This window comes from Bidens hawaiensis, unplaced genomic scaffold, assembly GCF_021521415.1.
Source record: "Bidens hawaiensis isolate Kalapana, Puna unplaced genomic scaffold, B.hawaiensis_p1.1 tig00032785_1, whole genome shotgun sequence".
Lineage (NCBI taxonomy): Eukaryota > Viridiplantae > Streptophyta > Magnoliopsida > Asterales > Asteraceae > Bidens > Bidens hawaiensis.
Genome location: NW_027495601.1, coordinates 138,851 through 152,652, shown reverse-complemented (window position 1 = coordinate 152,652; position 13,802 = coordinate 138,851). Strand labels below are relative to the sequence as shown.

The 13,802-nt window shown below is 32.6% G+C and overlaps 1 long non-coding RNA gene across 1 annotated transcript; it reads right to left on the bottom strand.

The window, feature by feature from the left end:
* Positions 1–8,323: 8,323 nt before the first annotated feature.
* LOC143584064 (uncharacterized) lies at positions 8,324–8,757 on the bottom strand. Its single transcript, XR_013144287.1, has 3 exons — positions 8,701–8,757; positions 8,494–8,642; positions 8,324–8,412 (listed from the first exon to the last, which is right to left on the bottom strand). It is a non-coding gene; the product is annotated as an uncharacterized LOC143584064 (long non-coding RNA).
* Positions 8,758–13,802: the final 5,045 nt, after the last annotated feature.

Genomic DNA, 13,802 nt, shown 5'->3' with positions numbered 1-13,802 from the left:
ATTATTCTTTTGATGTTTTCATTACAGTAGGTATACATACACTTAATAGTCAAAAACCTATTAGATTGACTAAAGATATTCTTCAAGTAAATGATTTAAAAGTGAAGACGTTTAATATTTACAGTTAATTCAAATTTTATAATACTATATGAGAAACAAGGGAGGACACAGGAATGATGCATTTGATGCGTATTTGTATGGCTTTATTTAAAATATTACAAATTACTACAAATAAACATCATGCCCATATCTTAGTAGGCAAGTCTATTGATTTTGGCTTTTATGTTGTCAAGTATTAACACAGTAACTTATAGCTTCTCTTTCTTGAATCTATAAACACACTACATGAAACTAACTAAATAATTATTTATAAATCCTAAACATATGGTCGCCGGGAAAATCAGTAAGTTAACGAATCGCCCAACCTAATTTAAGGTTTTACTTAATCCTAATGTACCCAAACTATAGGTTCTCGTACAATTTGCGGGCAATTGACTTAATTTTGCTTTGATTAAGGTACGGTTCTGTTTTTGTTTTCTCTTAGTATTATTTATATTTCATTACTTTGTAGTACGGAATCTGTTTTCGTTTACTCTTAGTATTATATATTCCGTTACTTCGTAGTGCGGATTCTGTTTTCGCTTACTCATAGTATTGACTTTAGTCCGTTACTTTGTAGTACGGATTTTCGTATGCCTTAGTTACATTTTGAGTTCAGTTAGTTTATATAATATATTTTTGTAGCATGCAATAGATTTTATAACTCATACTCATTATTGCATGTTCCTACGGATAGTAATAAGAATTTCTATTAATATGTTATATATTATGTAGTTACATTGCCTTTCAGGTTTAGTTCTGTTATCCAAGCACCACACTTTTCGTGACAATGTGTTTTAAAAGTTCACGGCGTCTCTAACTAATACTTTGGCCGTTTAGGGGCGTATGGATCGATCCTAGTTCAGTTATATGCTATATGTTACACGTTATATGTTATATGTTCGGGCTCTGGGTACTCCTTTAATTACGCGACTTATTTTTTTGTAACATCAATTGTCGTGTAAGTCAGTCACCGTTATATGTTTAGTATCGATTTTTGTCATATGCTCTAAAAGTATCAAATTTTGGTATCATACTTATTTTGGTTAAGATAGATTTTGTTATTATTTTGCGTGTGTTTATTCGTCTTATCATCAATTTTATTGTTCTTTCCGTTACTGCTCAATTTTTGGCTCATCCGTATTTTCTTGTTTGTGGTTGTCTTCTTTGTTGACAGATACTTCGAGAAATCGGGGAAATCAGTGATGAGAGTAAAATGAATTTCAAGATTTAAGACTTTTATTTATTTTCTCATTTAATAAATTGGACTTAGGAATTTCTTTCGGTTCGGTTTTAACTCGTTGGTTGCACTTGGATTTTTTTTATTCCTTTTAAATGGATTGTGTTTTGTTTATGATATCTGTAATGGTGACACATCAGTCTGTTTCAAGTTGAGGTGTTACAGTTATGGTATCAGAGCGCAGGCTCTTTCTTGTAGAAAACTCAAACAATAATAATTAAAAATGTGAGATAATGGGTAAACGTCGGGTTAGGATTTCTCTTTTCATCTTCCGCGCATTCCGTCAATCTTTGTCTTTCAGCTCATGCATTATCTTACTTTCAGATGCCTCCTAGAAGATGTGTGAACCAACAAAACGAGAATGATGCTGGAAACGACCCTCCTCTTGCGACCCTTGTTACTAACGCTGTCAATGCGGCTATTGCTGCTTTAGTCCCTAACCTAAACAGTTGCAAAAGAACAATCCCGGAAGTAATAACCCTGGAGACAACAACCCTGGAGGCGATAATCCTGTAGGAAACAACCCTGGAGGCAACAATCCTCCTGTTGGTATTCATGTCTGGCTTGAGCGTTTTCAAAAGCAACAACCGAAGTCCTTTAGTACCGCTATTACTCCAATTGAAGCTGAAAACTTGATCGCGCATATCGAGACTGTTTGAGGTACTCAGGTGGGAGTAGTAGTAGGATGGGTGACCTCCTGGGAAGTCTCCACCCGGGCAACCAAAGACAAATCCGTGAGCTCTTCGTGGGCAAATCGAACAATATTGGTGGTGCGAGAGGCTGGATGTTACAGTTGAGAAAACTCCTTAAATCAAAATAATTGCCATATATGTAAAACCTCTTGTGTGATACGTTAAATACATACCCTCTGATTTCTTTCATGAACAACCACCACGAAAAGCCGCCGTCTTATAAATCGTATCACCGCCACTGTAACTGTTCAAACCACACGCAAAACTCTCCGGGCCTTGACGGACAACCGCGTTTTCTTTTCATCTTAAGTGATTAAGGTAAAGAGTCAATTTTCATATGTAATTTCGTTTATCTTTTAAATAAAAACACAAAGTGATGTTTTAATGCCCTCGTAATTTTCCAACCGAGGAGGATAAAGTTTTGTTTTGTTATGGTTTTTATGATATGGTAATCTGTAACTCATCTAAATTATTTTTATGTTTTTTTACTTTCTTTTTCTAATAACTTATTTTATTAATTACATTTCATAGCCTTTAACAATGCATTTTTTATCAGCATTTTGACTTTTGAAATTTAGTCATATAAATTATGAACAATCTTTATGGTGAGGCTTCAAATATTTTGATCACTTGCTTCTGAACAGAGAAGATAACGGTTGTGATTCAATATATATATATATAAACGAAAATCCTAAAATCCTACGTGTCGTGATGTGGTCGCTCCCCCCTTTTATGGAAGCTACTAGATTGCTTGATTTTTAAATGGAGACCTCTAATTGATTTAACCCAAATTCATAGGTATGGATCTTACTAAAACCAGATAGCTCTTAAACGAGTTATAACATCTCATTAAATTAAAAATTAATCTTACCAATTATTTGATATGAAAATCCTATAAAATAGGGATATACTAAAATTTAATATCCAATTTAAAAAGAAAAAAATATTATCTAAATTAATAAACAATTTTATAGTAAAAAACATAAGCGGTCATAGGTCACCAAATTCAGATAGCTTTTAAATGGATTATAACATATCATTTATTTATGAAATCATTTCATCATCAAACCCTAAGTATATTATTAACTTTCTTACAATAAAGAAAATTAAAATCCAAAAAATAAATATTAAAAAATGAAAAATGTAAAACAAAACCATTCTCTCAAGCCATCAGATTGCTTTATTTGTAAATGAAGGCTTCTCACATATTTGACCCGAATTCACGGGTAAATGTCTCACCAAACTCAGATAGTGTGACATTCGCGACAAAATCAAGTACACCTTAGTATTCGTTTATCGAATAATCGATTAACGGCTTATTGCGTAACGAATGAATGAATAACTGAACGGGTCTGGTTATGACCCGGATATCCCGGGGGGGCCATCTATAAGTGATATATGTCTATTATAAGCCAATATATTGATATTAAGGCCTTAGTATGATAGCAAACTATTAAAACGAAAACATGCTCGTTTAACTACCCACTATAGATTTAAACGCGAAAGATAGTTCCGAAACAAGCATTGTATCATCCATTAAGCCGGAAAATACTTAAAAAACACTTAGTGGGAATGTTTTAAGTGATCCGTGAAAATTTTTTCATTTTTTACAAAAAATACTATGTTTTTATAAATTTACACAAAAATAACCGAAAAACACTCGTTTTCGCACTGTATGTCGTACCTGTTATATTTTTCGCGCCAAAAACCAAACCCGAAATAAATTTAGACTCGGCATTTCACGTTCGGGCACGTAAATCGATAAAAGTTGGCCAAAGGGGGCCCAACAAGCCCAACCCGCCAAAGAAGACTTTTTCCCCCTCTTTAAACCCTTTTCATATTTAAACAAGTTCCAAGATATTTTATCAATACCTTCTTGCATCTTCTGGACCATAAAACTGCTGTTCTTACTCATCCATAACAAACCCTAAGGTAAAGTTTCTATTTTGATCAAATTTATGCATATTTAAATATGTTTGAATTCATATAAACATAGTTTGATTGCCAAAAGTCACTTCTAACCATGTAAAAACTCTAAAAAGGGTCCAAAAACATGTTTTGATCCTACACATGGTTAGTAACCTGGTTTGATAGTTTTTTTTTGCCATAAACACGGATTAGAGGGTATAAATGACGTTTTTACGGCTCAAAAGTTCGGTTTAGAACCCTAACCGAAACCCTAACTTTCATGGCTGGTCTCTTGATTATACATGCTTGGTTGGTGATATAGGACCTGTACTTAGCTTATATAGAAGCACAAGAACCCGGAAATTGGATTAAGAGAGTGAAAACGGGCGAAAACCGCAAAGGTAATGCCAAAATGTTCGATTACGGGCTGTTTAGGTTAAGGTTATGATGTGCATATTGTTAGGTCTTGAAATTTTGCAGGGACATCAGGGACCATGTCATCGAGTCCCTGTTGAAATTTGGTAATTTTTCGACCATCCGAGAATATTTGGCGAATTTATTACCGAATTCGGACATTTATTTGGGAAAAATAGTTAAAATGCTTGAAAAAATTATGAAATTTTGTGGGGAACTCAGATTTGGTATATTTTGATCACATATAAAATTTGGGATCATTTGGAAAAGTTTAAGGGTGTTTTGTGCATATGCATTCGTATGAAATTTTATAGCCGAGTTTGGGCCGAAAAGAATATTGAACAAGCTTATTGCATTCTGTAATTGATACAGGTTGTTTTGAGACATAATTTGAGTAATCGGGAATTTTTGTGGAATTTTTGGAGATCGTTTGGGGTAAACAGACGATTTTCAGACGAAATATAGCTGATAAAATAAATTTTTATAAATTAATAATCAGTAAATAATTCCAGAAATATTTTTATAAAAATCTACATATTTTATTTGATAAGTGGCTAAATTTTCATAATTTAATGATTAATGGTTAATTAATTATGCTAATTTGAAGATTAAACAAATTCAATTTTAATAAAAACCGGCAAGTCCGCGATTAACGAACCAGCGGGAATATCAAAACACCAAGAGTGATCAAAAATCATATTTTTAGATTAATTAAATAAAAACAAACCTTTTTATGAGAAACCTGGACAATCTGGATAGATTGTGCACGTTTCTTCTCAAATCAAACTGAATAAACGGAAACGGGCCCCGTAGCTAATCCGGGACCCCAATATGTGATCTTTCTTTATAACTTAATCATTTTATTAACCAACATATTTACCCAAGCTTATTTCCCCATAACTGTTTTCAGAACGCGTAAACGAACAACTTAGCCCAGCTGGGAAAACGGAAAACTGAGCCAAGTTCGGTTTTAAGAATTAGACATTGAACAACATCACAACCTAAGCCTATTGTCACTTTTTGGGTTTTACAACCACACCCAGACTAGCTATACAACCCAGCTTAGTATAAAAATTATAATAATATTAAAATATTAATATTATTATAATATGGACTATAGGGACTAAGTGATAACAAGGGAAACGAACCCCGAGCTGACCTTGCACTGAGTGCCTACAAAACCGTGAGTTTCATGACCCCTCTTTTCAAACCGTTTACAAACCTTTGGGGTGAAAAGCGTGTTTATATACATTATCTATTTGAAAACGGTTTAGGATATAGATTATTTGAACATGTATATATGAAAAGTCCCTACAACCATAATGATTAACTATGTGCTGATGAAAGGTGATTATTATCATTGATCGGTATATTAAGTGGAGATAGTACAAATGACAAAACATAATGAAATTACACGTGACAACTTGTTTATACAAACACGTCATGTAATGTTAAATATAACTAATTTGGGAATAATGTGGTCTGTAATGGCCATGGGACTATTGTGGGTGAAAGGGGGGCCACAATAGTACTAAACTAAAGTTGAGTATGGCCTATGAGCCAAGTTCTGCTGCAACTTGCTAAACTAAAGTTGAGTATGGCCTATGAGCCAAGTTCTGCTGCAACTTATAAATTAAAGTTGAGTATGACTTATGAGCCAAGTTCTACTGCAACTTGTAAATTAAAGTTGAGTATGGCCTATGAGCCAAGTTCTGCTGCAACTTACTAAACTAAAGTTGAGTATGGCCTATGAGCCAAGTTCTGCTACAACTTATAAACTAAAGTTGAGTATGGCATACAAGCCAAGTTCTTCTACAACTTATAAACTAAAGTTGAGTATGGCCTACAAGCCAAGTTCTGCTGCAACTTATTAAACGAAATAACTTGATTATGACATGAGTGTTAAGAAAATATTATGATTATATATGTAGTGGGCGGAAAGGGGGCCACAGTGATTTGTAATACGTGATAAATACTATATATGTGTGTGTGTGTGTATATTGTGTGTGTATATATATATACATACTATCTGGATAGACGTAGGTAATTCTATGTGTAATGTTTGAGTTTACATGAAACCATTGTGGTCAGAAGAGGATCATAGTGGTGATTTTACGTGGAACCGTTGTGGATGGAAAGGGGGCCACAGTGGTTGATTTTATTTGGAAAATGAAGGCACGAAGTACGAATGAGCAGTCACGATTTTATCGTAGTTTCAAACTCTATCATAAACTTATACACATACATATAAGTATACAAAGACGTAGATATACATATATAAATGTAAATACATTTTCTTATATACGCGCGTACATACAAACTATGACTGTATGGTGCGCAGAACTGATTTCTTTAAAACTTATGAAACTCACCAACTATTCGTAGTTGACTTGTTTTAACATGCTTTTCAGGTAATCAGATATGAGAAGTAATTTCCTGTGCGTTACGTGTCTGATTGGTGATTGATGTCGTGGGCATTTGATTTATAAATACAGTAATTGAAGAACCGGTTTGATTGTATCACCTAGTTTGTAAAAGATGTTAGAAAGATGTAATATATTGTAAATTAGTTAGTAATGTTTCTTTATGAACAATGTATTTGATACCAGTTGTATCTGTTGCATTTCCGTTTTACGCTTCCGCAATTCGCTTAACGGGGTGTGACAGATAGCTCTTAAACGGGTTATAACATCTCATTATATTAAAATTTAATCTAATCAAATATTTGATATGAAAATCCTGTAAAATAGAAATATACTAAAAATTAATATCCTATTTTATTTAAAAAAAGATATTATTTATAATTAAGAAACAATTTTATAATAAAGAAAATAAACAGGTAATGGGTGTCACCAAACCCAGATAGCTTTTAAACCGGATTATAACATATCATTTATTTGTGAAACTATTTTATATCAAACCTCAAATATATATTAATTATTAACTTTCTTACAATAAATAAAATTAAAATCCATATATATATATACTAGTAGGTGTGCCCGCGCGTTGCGGCGGGAACGCAATGGGGATGCGGTCAGTATGAGTTCAGTTTGCGGTGCGAGGGTGATGCAATGGAAATTCAGTCAGTAACCATTTAGGGAGCTGTGGCGGGGGCTTGACGGGCATTTGATTGTGTTTGATTAGACTCATGGGCCGTGTAACTAAACAAATGATTTATATAGTAGAATCTAAAACGAAACTATTAGAATTGTATCTAAAGAGTTAACTATGAACAAGACATAACTCTATGACATTATAAAACGGGTGAGTTGGGTCAGGTGTCGCAACTGATATTAGATTAAATTTGGTTATATGCTATTCGTCCACCCAAAAATAAACATATTAGTTTAATTGTACAGAGCGCATGAGTGTGTGTAATACATTAATTTCATCTATTTTTAGCCCATACGTCAACTATATATGATTTAGTTTGTAGCATAACTAAACAAAAAAAGAAAATGCATATGATAACATGTTATCATAAAGACATATCTTTCCATTGTGAAATTCACCCGAGTTGAGGTGTAATGGTTTGGCTCGTACCAACATAAAAAGCTAAAAATCTAAACTATAGTGACAGCAGCAAGCATCACGCGTGCTCATTTTAGTTCCAATATTCTCCGCTTCAGGCATGCTCGGTCAAATGTGTGGCTGCCAGAGCTGAAAACTGATTGGTCATATTTGTGGCAGTTTTGTATTCGTGCAACAAAAGCTCAGTAATTTCTTCATCTTCAAGAGATGCAAGATAACCTTTTTTTTCCAAGAAGTCGAATTATTAAAGTCAACAGGCAACCATATAGTACCAAAAGTAAAAAAGATAGCAAAACATACCAAGAACGGTGTTCTTTAACGACCGTCTGGCCATATTTGCATGGCCAAACACATATTTCAACACATATTTCTTTGAGCTCCTATTTTCTTTGACCAGATTTAAAAACTCTTGCTTCAGTTCAGAAGCTAACTGCTACCTGTGGATCAAGAACCAAAGCTTAACTTTTGTGAAAATTAACAACTTGACTAAGCATCAACTTCCTTGCCAATATTTGACCAGCTTCCCAACTGTAATAACAATAAAAATCAAATCTTTTAAATACCCTTTTGTTTCTTTAATGTGGGTTTGTTTCGATTAACAAGAATTACCGATTAAATTCATCAGAATCATTAGCAAGAAGACAAAATAAGTCATTGTCTGTGAGATCAGAGTGTAGACGGATGGGAGCATTGTAACCCCGCAACTAAGATGGAACTGGTTTCTCGGGCACATCCGAGAACATAAATTCTTCTTCACCCTGATGGTAATCAGATACAACTTTGACTTTTCCAATCCCGGTCAATATAAAAATATACTTTTGTAACTCTGAGACTTGTGGTGTAAACGGGCTGACCACCACATGTAACAGACTCTAAATTAGACAAAGCATATCCGATCATAAACGTTATAACAATATGATTATAAAAATGTGAGGTGACAGATGAATGAGTTGACTCGGATTATGTGAAAAAAATGCTATGAAAAGAACTGAAAGTTACCTGAACCAGTTTGTAACCAAACCCGGAACTAGTACTAAAAAGTTGAAACCACTTAATAAAACAATTATGAATTAAACCCTATGCTATTAGCATAGTAACAAAGTTCTAACGTGAACCGGTTTAAGAAAAAAAAACAAAGATATCAACTCTAGGATACAACTGGAATCAAGTCATTGCGACACGCATTTTGGGCTATAGAGCATCAATATAAGTCTCTCGGGTTCAATTACTAAATACTCTTATTAACAATGCTTCTTGCAGCCATTTAACTTGACTGATGCGACAACTGCGACTTGATTAATCAAGTTGCGAGCATATATTTAAGTGGGCAAACCTGAACATATATTTACACAAGGAAGCATGACCATGTATCTTGTGCGATCAATAATTTTCATTCATTTATGCTCGAGTTCAGCCAATTAAGTAGAGGTACTTTAGAACAAGACATTGAAAATGCGAGAGGCGATGAACATAAATTATACAACTTCAACAACACTCCCCCCATTATTATCTGTCAATAAAAACCGAAGGGGGGATCGAACATTGTCTCAGCTTCTCTATAGCAAAATCAACACAACAGTTGGCTCGCAAAATAAAAAATCCCGACACCAAAATCAACAAATTATTCCAAACGGTAAGAAGAAATTGGGAAAAGAGTGCGTTTACAGTCTAACGAAATAACAAAAATTAGACTTTTCATTCTTTAGGTTTATACCAAGTTTCAGATTATGTCCTTAAGCTAACGAAATAACAAAAAATGTCCTTAATGTTTTGAAAAGTTTGCACCTTTCATTTTTAGCACATGAAAGCATTATTGTAATTTAACTCTTTAAAAAAAAAGATAAAAGCCCAGTTAAGCTCGGCGTGTTTACACCCCTAAGTAAAACCTAAGAAATGAAAATTAAAAAAGTTATTTCATATCAACCAACCCGACTCGTATCCGGCCCACCCATAGATAGAAGGAAGCAAACCTGTCGGGAAAGCACAGTAGTGGCATCCAAGTGAGCAAAAGTGGTTGCAGGAGCTGGATCTGTTAAAACATCAGCAGGCACATAAATAGCTTGCACGGATGTAATAGAACCCTTTTTAGTTCTTGTAATACGTTCTTGAAGGCCTCCAAGATCTTTAAGATTCATTTCATAGTGACAATCTGCAAAAATTATTGGAAGAAAAATAGTAAATATCATCACTGAGCAAAAAGGTACAATAAGTGTCATACATGGATATCAATTTCGTTTCAAAAGCATAACTGAATATTATTTGTGTATAGATTTGACATTGAAAGTCAAAAGAAGCCAAATAAAATAACTAATGACGGTTTTTTTTTTCTCTTGAAAAGCTTAACTAATGACTTATTATATAGCATAGTTTCAGTTTTGCATTTTAGCCTTGTTGAAAATAAAAAAAATTATTACAAATGATCTAGTATAGCACTTATGAACGGGTTAATTTGGAATTAAAAGAGTCAACTGAAGTTCGAAGATATGAGTCAAGAGGATAATGGGTCAAACAGATTAAAAGTTACCCAAATTCTAGTTTTAACGCTTACATGTATACAACCCCACATAAACTGTTTCATTCAAAGATTTTGATTATTATTGTAATATTATTGTTTTCACATACAAAATTAAACACATCAACCATTCATAATTAAAATTGACAATACTTACAAAAAGGAACGATGAGAGATTTATACGTTGTTTGGTATCCAAGTCGCTTTCTAGCATAAGATTTAGAGATTCATAGAGCTCCTCTGCAAAAAGAAAAGCATTAAAATTAGTTCTAAATAAGGAAAAAGAATTGCAAAGGTAAACATGAGAAACTAAAAATATAGAAGACGAGCAACTCGATATACAAAGTGAACCTTTTTTTTGCTTAAGTTCATCGGCATCTGCAAATTCAATTCTGGAAGAAGTGTATTGTCTTCCTGCACTACTTTCTGTAATACAAGTAAAGCATAAGTTTATAGCAAAACTTAAAAACACACACGCGCAAAAAAAAAAAAAAAAAAAAAAAAAAACCCAAAGAAGTTTTTTAATAATGATATACACATATGTTGCTACATAATTTATTAATATTCATATCACTTTGTACCAGATGTCCATATGACACCAAATTTCTTGAAGGCCTCCAAGATCTTTAAGATTCACTTCATAGTGACAATCTACAAAAATTATTGGAAAAAAAATAGTGAATATTATCACTGAGCAAAAAGGTACAATAAGTGTCATACATGGATATCAATTTCGTTTCAAAAGCATAACTGAACATTATTTGTGTATAGATTTGACATTGAAAGTCAAAAGAAGCCAAATAAAATGACTAATGACGGTTTTTTTTTCTTTTGAAAAGCTTAACTAATGACTTATTATATAGCATAGTTTCAGTTTTGCATTTTAGCCTTGTTGAAAAAAAAAAAAAATTATTACAAATGATCTAGTATAGCACTTATGAACGGGTTAATTTGGAATTAAAAGAGTCAACTGAAGTTTGAAGATATGAGTCAAGAGGAGAATGGGTCAAACAGATTAAAAGTTACCCAAATTCTAGTTTTAACGCTTACATGTATACAACCCCACATAAACTGTTTCATTCAAAGATTTGGATTATTATTGTAATCTTATTGTTTTCACATACAAAATTATACACATCAACGATTCATAATTAAAATTGACAAAACTTACAAAAAGGAACGATGAGAGATTTATACGTTGTTTGGTATCTAAGTCGCTTTCTAGCATAAGATTTAGAGATTCATAGAGCTCCTCTGCAAGAAGAAAAGCATTAAAAGTAGTTCTAAATAAGGAAAAAGAATTGCAAAGGTAAACATGAGAAACTAAAAATATAGAAGACGAGCAACTCGATATACAAAGTGAACCTTCTTTTTGGCTTAAGTTCATCGGCATCTGCAAATTCAATTCTGGAAGAAGTGTATTGTCTTCCTGCACTACTTTCTGTAATACAAGTAAAGCATAAGTTTATAGCAAAACTTAAAAACGCACACGCGCAAAAAAAAAAAAAAAAAAAACCCAAAGAAGTTTCTTATTAATGATATACACATATGTTGCTACATAATATATTAATATTCATATCACTTTGTACCATACATCCATATGACACCAAATGACATAATCACCATGAATCACAAACATCACAAGCATATTAAAATTATAAATCTGCATTCAGATCACTATATAATGATTGAAATGAGCCTGTAAATGATCAAAAAATAAAATTTGTCTCATTGCAACAAAGCATTTAAGAAATGGCAGTAAATTTGAAGGAATTGTAAAAGTAACTAACTGATGTTCAGCACTAATCAAATGGGCATAAACTTAGTGACATTATCTTTTCACTCATCAAATCAAACCCAAATAAAATCAAAAAAGCTTGGTACTTGAGCAATTAGCATATATCACTTTGACTTTGCTGAAATAACGAACATTGCACTTAAACATGTTTGTGAAAAGACCATCGTTCATATCCAATTAATTCATCAAGTTCATAAATGAATCCACAAATTAACAAGAATACACTAAGGATACAACAACTTCAAATCCCACCAGATCACCTAGAATACACTAATACTTGTTGATTTGTGTTTATGTGAATATAATTTAGACACATATCAGTAGATCACACCTTCGTTTTCTCATCATCAGTAATTAGTCACTTGTTATAATAACATGAATATGAACAATAGCAACAAAAAACCTAAAATCTATGCCATAAACACATACATGCAGGGTAAATGATGAACATATCAATCTATTATGTACATGCACTAATATATTCATGTACACACAGAGATATTTAAAATTAGGGTTTTGCCTGAGCTTCTTTGGTAGGGGCTATGGGTTCCCATTGGTCTTTTGAATCTGGGTCGTTGATGGCCGGCCATATTTGAAAACAAAGAACAACATCAAATTGATTAAATTAGTAACGAATTTGAAGAGAATTGAATAATATGAGGTTGAAGAGGAGATTACCAGGATGTTCGATGAAGGTTTGAGCGCTGGGTCTTCCCAATTTCTCAGCCATTACTTAAGCAGGTATGTGAATCAATAAATATACCGATAAGAGCCAAAAAGGAGGAGACGCATTGAATGATCGGCGTAACCGATTAATTGAAGTCGCCGGTATGATTGTAACGAACGCCGGAGAATTGAATGATCGAGGCATCGGCGGTGAAATATAATTAATAAACCGGCGTCTGAAGGTGAGAGAAACTGGAAAATGAAAGGACGCCTGTTGTTTTATAATATAATATAGATATAGATATATATATACTAGTTTTAGAGCCCGTTTCACGCATAGGATAATTCAAATTATAAAATTATAAGTAAAACAAATAATTATATAGCGTATATGAAAAAAATGTATTACATGTATGCTTGTATCTATACAATGTGTACATAAATATATTATTTATATCACAAAATAAATTTTTTAAATAAACTTAATAAAAAAACTGCCCGTGCAAAATCGTATCCGAGAATGTTTCTTTCTATTGAAAAATTTATTCTCCCGTCATATATGTATAATTAAAAGAATTTTGGTTATGAATCAATTTTGAAAATCAGACTTTTCATATGATAGTAGTTCTAACCACTCAGCCTAAATACAAAAGAGGCCTTACCTTTATTGATATATTTATCAACTAGGTTATTTACCCGTGTGTAAAAATATAAAAAAATGTCATATATATGTATATGCTATATATTTTAATGAATTGTAAATTTGTTATTTTTAATAACTTATCATGTTACATTAATTATAAGGTTTACAATGTTGTTTTAATTGAAAAAAAAACATACAAAGGTAAACAGTGTAAAATGACAACTTAAAACATATTTCTAACTTAAACCATAAAACCAAAGAGGCATATTAATAAAAGCTTCATCATCTAAACAATTTAT